This window comes from Haliotis rufescens, unplaced genomic scaffold, assembly GCF_023055435.1.
Source record: "Haliotis rufescens isolate VD_foot unplaced genomic scaffold, xgHalRufe1.0.p SCAF_104, whole genome shotgun sequence".
NCBI lineage: Eukaryota > Metazoa > Mollusca > Gastropoda > Lepetellida > Haliotidae > Haliotis > Haliotis rufescens.
In genome coordinates, this window is record NW_025963785.1 from 787,421 (window position 1) to 797,277 (window position 9,857).

Here is a 9,857-nt window from a genome sequence, read left to right on the forward strand (position 1 = left end):
TTGCCTGAAATGCATTTTCGAAGCTCATTTGAAGGCAAAGGGCTACGAATACATTTTGAGACATGCATCAGATGATTTCACCTGCGACATCCACAGCTTTCCAGTGATACGTTGTTATGTCTTGTAGGTCTTCTGTATATGGACAAGTTATCCCTCTGTTGTCATTACTTAACCTACTCATGTTGTCCCAGTCGTCTAAGGCGCCGCGATTGGCTGTGCAGAGTTGCGTCCCTTGGGCATGCCAGAAACCTATGATTGTGGGTTCGAATCCCGGTTCGACCCGATTATGTTTCTAGGTTTGTCAGCACCATACCCGTGCTCGTGGGTTTCACCGAAGTGGTAAACGTCTGAGACTTGCATCTCTTCGGACACGCCGCGATATAACCGGAATACTGTTAAAAGCGGCGTTAAACCAAACTCATTCACTCACCTACTCATGTTAATCTCTCTCTTTTGTGGATGTAAATCATGTAATGCCCTCAACAAAACATTTCACTATTGCTAATTCCTTCTGGGTGAGGATCAGAACTTCTCAATCAACCTTCGTATCTCCGCCGTGACATTGTTGCATCGCCGCGGAAAATAAAGGATCCGAGACTGCTTTATGCCTTTTTCGGTGAGCAGCATAGCATATTATCTCTGTACAAGAAGACTGCTTCTCTGAAAACATTCCTTACGAAATTGGGAATGAGCTGTGCCATATACTTTTAGCAAAACACTGATGCGGACGTAAACTCCTGTCTAAAACCTGATGTTTTAGTATGGGTGTCATGAGAATAGCTTTTCCCGTGTGTGCAATAACTATCGCCTTGCATACAATCGCTTTTGAATTGAAGATACTATCAGTGACAGTGTCCGATGTATGACAGTTGTTGATCCATGGGGATTTTGTTACCAAACGTGGTGACCACGAATACAGCTACATATCTATCGTCAGAGGCTTTGTCCAAAACTGAAAGCAAATGCCATCTGAAGTTTACTGAGAAAACAATATGTGAAATGCCGTACTTCCCCACTGAGAACAGCTATGTAAAATTTAGGGTTAGGTCATTTAGGCAAGGAGTAGGCATCCCCATGGGCACAATGGTGCTCCCGCTTTTGCTGATCCGTTCCTTATGCATATGAATCGGACTTTCTGCTCGAATCGGCAAAGTCAATACAAGGTAATTTGGCCAAGAAGTTTAACTTCAGCTTCCGGAATAGCAATGATCTGATATCATTCAATAGCCATCAAAAAGCCAATTCCCTTCCACTGATTTACTCACCTGATCTAGAAGTTAGGAAAACCAGGGACACCGCCTCATCTGTTTCATATTTAGATCTATGCATAAGGATTCAGAGTAACAACACTCTCGCCACGAGACTGAAGGACAAGAGGATGACTTCAACTTTACAATGGACAACTTTTCCCATCATGTCGAGCAATATGCCTAATGCTCCAGCCTATAGTGTTTACATTTCACAACGTTTGAGGTACAATCGAGCATGCTCTTTCTACCAAGATTTCAAAGAGCGTCATACGAGTTGCAATACGATACAATTCCCTATTGTGACTCGTACCATATGTTCCCGTGTTTTATCAGGCGAACAGTTGACTTGGCTTTACATGGGTTTTGTGACGGGTGCCACCGGTGGGGCAGGATACGCTCACCTTTGTATATTGTTTATTTGATTAATACTGTAAGAGCTCTTTCGTTACCTGACGCACATACCTGAACCCCCCTCCCCATCACTTCATTCCCGAAGAAGGAGAAGCCCCCTTCCTCGCCATATGATATGGTGTTAAGTATGTACATATTTAGCACTGATAGCTACATTTAGCACACCAGTTATATTTACTCCCAGTAAGTTACTGTACCGCAAAATATATTAATACTTGAAAGATTAATTATGCAAATGAAACATATTTGCATTTCTATCTTCAACCTGTTTCCGTTTCTGAATCAATCTTTTATCATCACTAAATTTAAATGGCTTGACTTTAGTGTACTGTCAACGTGACAAGGTAAATCTGCTTCATGTTTATCCCTTGTCCTGGACAGTCCTTATGTTCCGCCACTGGTGTGGATCGCACATGCCTCTCTTGCCCGTCGTGATGACAGATATAGCACCTCACCGACGGCCTGCAGCGTGACAGGCATGGCATCTCCTTCGCGACAGAGAGGCTTATATACTAGCGTAAACTATTAAAGAGTATATCGCATACACAGGTATCTACTGAACCCCCTTTAATGAGCCAGCATGAAACTTTTATTTGTCACAAAAGTCGTTCAAGGTGTTCATTACATGACTTATCCCAAATGTAGTTCAAGAATCTCTCGAATTGCCTCTGCCAATACGAGAATTACACAAGCCCTATTATTAAACGCCATATCAATACCTTCATATGATGGCACAATCACGTAAGAATTGACTTTCACTTTGTGTGAGTTCAAGTATGAACCTTCATTGAGTGAGTATGTCTTTTTATGTGATTTTCGACGTGACGATCGATCGCATTAACCACTAGGCTGCCCCATCGCCCCGAACGTTCATAGAGCGAGGGCCAGTCACATTTTATCATATATACATATTACACCATTTGGTACCTCGAAGGATGTATACTGATTTTATTTGGTACGTATGACCTCATGTTTATACTGACAAAAATACAATAATCAGCTGTATCGCGGAAAAGAATAGTTCATCAAAACGCTTGAGGATATAAGCGGATGTATGTTCAAAAGGACCTACAATAACATCATTTAAAAATATATCAAACACATACTGAAGTAAACTCATACATTACTACAGAATGTAATCATGTTGTTGACTGTCACTGTCAGTCTTGACACGAATCGAGTCGATAGTTTTGTGTGCATTTCTTCATTTTGTACACTAGGAGGAGTCGGAGTGATACTATTTGATCGCCGGCATGCAATCACACACTCTGACATTTTCCAGTGTGTGCAAACACTCCTCATACTGAGTAGGTGAGTGAGTGAGTTGGGTTTAACGCCGCTTTTAACAGTATTCCAGTTATATCACGGCGTGTCAGCTTAATGTGGGAGGAAAGCCCGAAGTGATGCAGGTCTCAGACGTTTACCACTTCGGTGAAACCCACGAGCACGGGTATGGTGCTGACAAACCTTGAAACATAATCGGGGCGAACCGTGATTCGAACCCACAATCATAGGTTTCAGGCCCGCCCAAGGGACGCAACTCTGCACAGCGAATCGCTGCGCCTTAGACTACTCGGCCACCCGTGCCCCCAAACACTCCTCATAAATATGGAAGGAGTCCGTTTGTGCTTACGTCATTTAAATAATAGAGTAATATATTTATGTAATGTATGTACGGTCAACTATTACTTAATAAGTAGTAATGTTAGGACGAAAGGTTGCATCTAAGGATGCCAAATCCCCAACACGGTCAACGTGTGAAGTGAGAGCCCCTGGCTATATCCTTGTAGAGATACCACCCCAACGCCAACGATGTGAAGATCCGTGGTTGAATTTGCCTGGTGTGGTGGAAATCCTAATTGGAACTTCATTTGGAAATAATCCCGTCTAGATTCATATTGTTCCTTAATTCACCTAGTTCGCTCGATTAGACCTTTACTGTCTACGTCCGATGACACAGAAGTGGGGTTCGCCCTGACAGCGTAGAACAGTGGGAATCCCCAATTACAGGAGCAGCATCGATTTATACAGTAGACGTAAGGCTAAAGAATGCGACACGACTCTACACTATGGCAGAAGGATCAGTGTTAATGGGCGATTCAAATCAGCCTTCTGGTAGTCCTGGTGTAACTATATGCCCACGTACCCATTGCTTCACAAGTCCTTAGTTTAATAGAATCAGGATACGCACACTGGTACTGTGGTTAAAGTAGTTGGAGGTGAGGTGAACTTGGGTTTAACGTCGCATCCAAGATTATTGCACTTATATAGCGGTGTGTGTGCGTGCGTGCGTGCGTGCGTGCGTGCGTGCGTGCGTGCTTGCGTGCTTGCTTGCTTGCTTGCTTGCTTGCTTGTACCAGTCCGGACTGATGCCGATTTATAGTGCTAGCCCACTGAGATACCATGCCGCAGTTTAACATGAATATCCCACTCAGACACAGTATACTGACTCCGAGCCGACCAGTCCTTGTTTTAGCCCCTTAATGCCGAGCGCCAGACAGGGTAACAACAAGTACCATCTTTGAACGTCTTTTGGTATGACGCGGCCGGGGATCGAACCCCGTACCTTCCGCTCTCCGGGCGGACGCTCTACCACTAGACCACGGAGGCGGTCTAAAGTAGTTGGAGGGAATGCAGTCATCATAAGTCGCCTACTGCCTATTGACACTTACACTGTAGCCGAGGTGCACGACGGTAAGCATTTAACAAAAAGACTTGCAAACTGAGGCGCCACAAATTCTATTGACAAGTTCTTCAGATATGTGTGATTTCGCAATACATGGAGGATATTTGGCTTTTCTTGTCAAATAACATGCTTATCTCCTTGATCTGACACAATTCATATTTTCCCCTGAGGCACTGGCGCGTGTAAAAAACCTAATTTTTTCAGGTCACAAAATGTTCCGTTATTCTTACTGGTTTTCATGATCTTCCTATGGAAACAATAATGTCATTGGGTCAGACTGAAAGTAGTTCCAGAGTATCATGTTTAATATCAATCTATATTTTCATATGAATATTGTATTTCATCACCCTATACAGAATAATAGAGAATATTTAACCTGCATAGCTGTTGCTTGAATGGACATGCGACTAGGGATCCAGAAGGGACAGGAATATATTATTATTTGAAGTCAAAATCAGTGACCTTGAGACAAATGTGAGTACAATAAATACAGATTAATTCTCCCCTTTGTAGATTTGAAAAAGAAGTGTAAAGTTTCTTGTGTATCAATGCACAAAAGTCCTCTCTGAGATCTTTGGGGCGGTGGAGTAGCCTAGTGGTTAAAGCGTTCGCTCGTCGCGCCGAAAACCCGGGTTCGATTCCCAACATAGGTACAATGTGTGAAGCCCGTTTTCTGGCTACTGATATATTGTGAAATCGGCATTTAAAACCATACTCACTCACTCTACGAAGGTTCATACTTGAACTCACACAAAGTGAAAGTCAATTCTTAATATGGCGTTTAATAGTAGGACTTGTGTAATTCTCGTATTACACAAGTCTCGGGGCCATTCGAAAGATTCTTGGACCACATTTGGGATAAGCTATGTAATGAAGACCTTGAAGGACTTTTGTGATAAATAAATGTCCCCTCTCCCGTGATATTGCTAAAAGCGGAGTACAACCATACTCACTCACTCCTAGATCTTTGTTGATGAACCTACCCTTAAAGTGTGACATACAATATCGCTAAAACATGTTGAATACACCCTTGATATCCTCGTGACAACATTTTAGGGGGGTTGTGAGGTTGTCTTAACATCCACACGACGTTGTGACATCCCAATTTGCAACATTGATCACACAATCCAGAACTAAAAACCTGATGTCACCTTTCTAAACATCGCAACAAAAACTGCTCGAAAAAACGGAGATGCCAATTATTATCTTATTAAAAACTAATACGTGGTCTGACAAGCGAGCATTATACCAAGCCATGGTATTAGTATGCAGAAAACGCAACCAATGTGTACATACAGACTCGGCGTGACACCTTATCACAGATGCAGTCAGCTGTTGTCTGGTCTTGGGATCCGGGCGTGAAGTCACATCGTGTTACTTTTGATACAGCTCAGAGAGACATAAATGTGTATAAATGCACAAAAGTCCTTTTTGAGATCTTTAGGGCGGTGGAGTAGCCTAGTGGTTAAAGCGTTCGCTCGTCGCGCCGAAGACCCGGAGACAAACACAAAATTGCCTCGAGACGGACAGGTCTTACAATAACATATTTTCACATTGTCTACTTATAACAATTTGAATTCAATCCATCTTTTGTCAGGTCCATGTACAACAACATAGTAAGCATATGTTACGTCATGATTTCTCTCAGTCAACTCATACATTTAGTGTGTTTGTGTTCACATTGATTCACCCGACTGAACTAGAAATAAACCTGTGAAAACGCCTTATCTGTTTCATTTTTAGATCTATGCATAAAGATTCAGAGTAACAGCAAACTATACACAGGAATGTGTGATACGAGGGGTTACTTGCAGTATTGCTGGGAGCGGCGTTGGGCAGCAAACACCTTTTCATGCAGATTTTGTGAGTAGCGGGTGCTACCGACAGAGCAGGATATCTTACCCCGTTCGCGAAGACCTGGTGTCATCGATTTTCAGTGGTCCAATCATATACTTTTTATCACTGTTTTGCCCTGCGCTCCCAACGGAATCTGTGTCGGTGGATAATCGACATTCACTGGCGTTGACTGTAAGAAATAAACTTTCCAATAGTAAACTTTCCCATTATGTCGAGCAATAGTCCAGCAGCTTCAGCCTTTAGTGCCCACATTTCCCTACGTCTTAGGTGCAGTTGAGAATACGCTTTCAACGACGATATCAAGGAGCGCCATACCATTCTTCCTTAAAAGATGTTTGATCAAGGCAAGGCCCTTTGCGTGACATTATAGGATACATCCAAATCTGACTCATCATTGACAAAAATCATGCCATCGATGGGGCAGGATAGGCTTCACACTCCGTCGCAGTGGTGACTCAGCATAACACCACTGCCACAGGCTAATTTGCATATCACGTGACCGGACTTTTATCTTGTTTGTAAACAAACGCGCTTTCTCAGAAATCAGTATAGAAAGGACTAATGCAAGTATTTGGGGGCGCTTTACATATTGTTTTGCATAACTATATAGATATGCTACTACAACTGCGACAGTGAGTTGCATGACAATATATATTTATGCATCAAAGTGACCGTGTCGCTAGCTCTCCGTTGGGCTTCGATGTCAGCACGTGGAGCCGTACAACCAATGTAAACATAGGATAACTACGCAAAAACAAGTAGATTTTTACGTATTTGCATACTTTCTCAATGAAAGTTAACCATTCTTTGACATTTGTTTATGAAAATGTGTAGACTTGTCAAACATGAAACGGATGAAAAGCATATGCAATATCTTGAATGGACTGTGAAAGATGTGACGAATCGTCACATGGCGCTGGCCTGTGGCAGAGGTACTATGCTAGCTGGCTGCCGGCCGCATGGAACTCTGGGTAGGAGAGTGGATGGGCTTACCTCTTCGTGAACACGTGATATCATCACTATTTGTTCAGTTCACTTTCAATGCTAGTTCAGGTGGGTAATTAGTCCTGCACCATGACCGTGGAATATATTTATTTTATGAAAAAAATAATAATCTAGAAATGCATACAAAAGCAAGTCTAGCCAGCTCTAATCCACAGCATAGGTATTTTTTTTTTTTTAGAGTCAAGAAGGATATTGTGTAATATGAGATTTCAGAGACTAAATGTTAGTCTAGTGGGTAATCAGTGGAAGGGAATTTAAACGTCTTGGTTATATTTTCGTGTTTCGATTATGCGAATCCGTGGGGAAATTCCGATTCATGTGCTTGAACAAACAGATCAGCAAGGAGGAGAGCACAATTGGTGCCCATGGGATGCCTACTTGTTGCTGAGACGTCCTATCCTCAAATTTCCCATCGATAACATATATGAGGAAGTCCAGCATACACTTGCTATAACACTTACTTACATATTTAACAAACTGTCCAGAACCTTTGAAGACAGATGTAAGTTTATCTATGGTCGCCACGTTTTGTCTGTGGTACAGGGGCGGTCGGGTAGCCTAGTGGTTAAAGCGCTCGCTTGTCGCGTCGAAGACCCGGGTTCGGTTCCCGACACGGGTACAATGTGTGAAACCCATTCCGGGTGTCCCCCGCCGTGATATTGCTAAAAGCGGCGTAAAACCATACTCACTCACTGTGTTGTACATGGCCAATGATTGGTAAATGATGAAAGGAGTTGACCTTATGTCATGTTACACGATAGTCACGTGACTATCTCATTTGTTTTATCCTCCATTCTTGTAAGACTGTGCACTAGCATCAATAAACTCGTATTAAAAACTGTGCATTGACGATGAAATTTTTATTGATTCTTATTTTAAATATTTCTACCATTCTATCGTGTTTTCCTTCCGTATTTCACTCATGTCTACCGCATGTCATCTTAATGTTGGAGGAATGCCCGAAGTGATGCAGGTCACAGACGTTTACCACTTCGGTGAAACCCACGAGCACGGGTATGGTGCTGACAAACCTAGAAACATAATCGGGGCGAACTGGGATTCGAACCCACAATCATAAGATTCTGGTGTGCCCAAGGGACGCAACTCTTCACATCAAAAGATAGGTGTCGTAATTGGACATTATCAAAGAGAAAACCATCCCACGAGCGCTATCCGTGTTCCGGGCATAACAACCTGCTCTATTGCGTCTTATGCATACTTCAGAAAAGAAGTTGAAGTACACAAGAGTCCGTGACAATACTCAGTGATAATTGTTTTTTGCATGACTATAATCATATGAAAAATATGGGTGTTCTTTAACTTCGTTTGAGTAGTATATATAGAAGGCGGCCTATAATTAATAGAGTCTAACCAAACAATCCAGTGATTGACATTGTGAACAACAAACACGTCATCAGGATACGATGACATAAACCGAGCCTGACCCCTGATCCAAATAATCTCCTCTTGGGACCTGCATATGTTGTTGGGGACCATTAAAAGCCCTGAATCACCACGGGTATTTTCATATTACTATAGTTAATAGTAATACCAAAGAATCTGGTGTTCCTTAACTTCTTGTAAGTAGTATATATGAACATGGCTTGCGCATGAATGTCGCGTTTCGTATATAATGGTGACATTCAGAGTCTTGCTCGTCTAGAATTCAAAGTTTGATGGATCATCTTTCACAGTTCATGTCGCAGAGATACACGTTTGAACATATCCTGGCGTTGACCTTAAACATTCATTATAAAGCACAGCAAAGGCTTCAGAACGTCTACGTTTTCATCACAATGAGCGTCTCAAGTTGCACTTACTCTGCAGTGCTTCACTATAGCAGATCCAACATAATGAGGCAGTCGGCGGTATTGATCGTTGTAATTGACGGTGCTAAGAAGAAGTTACTGCTTTTGTGATGCATGATCTTTGAAGCACCCCAACCGGATATTGACTGATAAGAAGTTCACCGACAAATTATGGACACTTGTGTTGTGTTGTATCAACTTAAGACATCCTTCGTGAGTTCGTGATAACTTCTACTCGTGCAGTTTCCCGTTTATATCTATACCATCTATTAAAGGGACCACATGCCCCGCCGAGATGGTATGAAGCAAATCTTCATCTAATTTCTCTTGATATGTATGCTCATCCTTTAACGTTTAGTGCTCTTGGGATTTTGTTTTATATCTCTTTTTTAAATCATTGACATCACCCACGCGCTACAATAAACGCTATGATTTCATGTTGTGCACACTCGGTAGCGTGGCGTGGCGTGGCTTGGCGTGCCGTAAGCTGGGCCCCTCATACAGCAAATATGGCGCAAATTGCCGACGCGCTGGCAACAAGCCTTTGCGTGGCGTGGCGTGGCGTGGCGTGGCGTGGCGTGGCGGTTTATGCACGCCAGAGCGACATTGCGATGAAAATAGCTCAGTGTGACTCGACTTGTATGTCGCTTTCGCGTTACATTTGCTAACGAACCAATTAAGTTCGGATTTAGTGCTTATTGCGTTTAAGCTCCCATGTCTAATCTTAATGAAAACACAATAAGGGTTTTAAAACAACACAGTAATCCATTTCATATTTCACATCACCACCATATGACACATAGATATCTTTCTTCTTTTAATAATAAAATAAGATAATAA